Here is a 1,745-nt window from a genome sequence, read left to right as displayed (position 1 = left end):
CATACACAGTATGGTAATCTTCACAATCGAGCCCTCATTTTCCAAACCATTTTTCTTAGAAATATTCTCTGGATTCTTTGATAACGCATTTCAAATTTTTCATATGGACCCTAAAAATCAGTCTAACATAATCATAAGAATACCATTGATTTTTATTTGTCAGTTTATATTATATTTATCTTAGTAAAAAATAACCCTTCATCTTTTGTAAGTACAGAGTATACTTTTATCTATATGTAAGTATCTTTTGTATCAATGTGTATGTATCAATATTTATTTCAGATATATTGTCAGGAGGGACCAGTCACTGGAGAAGGATTTCATGTTTGGTAAGGTGGAGGGTCAGAGAAAAAGAGGAAGACCCCCCCAGAGAGATGGATTGGCAAAGTGGCAGTATCAGTGGGCACAAGCATGGCAACAATTGTGAGGTTGGCCCAGGACCGGGTTTTGTTCTGTTGTACATAGGGTCGCTATGAGTCAGTACCAACTCGATGGCACCTAACAACAACAACAACAATGCACCTTGGATAATATGTCTGAAGTATGAGAGATGATAACAACAACAACTTATAAAAGAGCTGTTCATAAATGTGGCCTTAGGTTATATTTTAAACTGTCATTGGCAGAATTAAAATAAAATTTTTAATCTTTTTAAAAAAGTTATTAAGAAGACAAGAAAGAAGGAAAAGGTCAAAATTAATGTCAGAAGAGACACTTAAATTTACTCTCCAGTGAGGATATGCTAAAGCAAATGGAAGAAAGGAGGAGATACAAGAGCTGAACAGAAAATTTCAAGCTGGGGGAACTGAAGAAAAAAGTCAAGTCTCAACTTTCGTTATTGAAGTATTCTCTGGGCAAATTATTGAATGATGCAGAACACATCAAAAGAAGATGGAAGAAATTAACAGAGTCACTATACCAAAAGGAAATAGTTGATGCTCAACTGTTTCAAGAGGTAGCATATAAGCAAGAGACAACGATACTGAAGGAAGAAATACAAGGTGCACTGAAGGAATTAGCAAAGAACAAGGCAGCAGGAATGATGGAATAAAAATTGAGATCTTTCAAGAAAGTAAGGTGGCACAAGAGGAACTCACTCATCTATGCTAAGATTTAGAAGACAATATCTGGCTGACTGACTGGAAGAGATCTGTATTTGTGCCCATTCCATAAAGAGGTGACCCACAGAATGTGGAAATCATCATACAATATCTTTGATGTTCCATGCGAGTCAAGTTTTACTAAAGGTAATATAGAAAAAGCTGCAAGCATACATTGACAGAGAACTTCCAGAGGTTCATGCCAGATTCAGAAGAGGCTATTGAATGAGGGATATCAATGTTGATGTCCAATGGATCTTGGCTGAAATCAGAGAATATCAGAAAAGTATTTACCTTGACTTTGTTGACTACGCAAAGGCTTTTGAATGTGTGGATCATGACAAGCTATGGACAACATTGTGAAGTATAAGTATTCTGGAACACTAAATTGTGCTCATGAGGAATCTGTACATGGACGAAGAGGCAATTGTTTGAACAGATCATGGGAACACCAAATGGTTTAAAATTAAGAAATGTGTGTGCAGGTAAACTGGATACTCAGTTTACCTTACTTTCATTCTTTCACCATACTTATTCAACCTGTATGTTGAGCAAATAATCTGAGAAGCAGGGTTATATGAAGAAAACCATGTCATCAGGATTGGAGGACAACTCATTAACAACCTGTGATATGCAGATGATACA

Source organism: Chrysochloris asiatica, unplaced genomic scaffold, assembly GCF_000296735.1.
Source record: "Chrysochloris asiatica unplaced genomic scaffold, ChrAsi1.0 scaffold00068, whole genome shotgun sequence".
NCBI lineage: Eukaryota > Metazoa > Chordata > Mammalia > Afrosoricida > Chrysochloridae > Chrysochloris > Chrysochloris asiatica.
The sequence above is the reverse complement of the archived record's forward strand: the minus strand, read 5'-3'. Positions refer to the sequence as shown.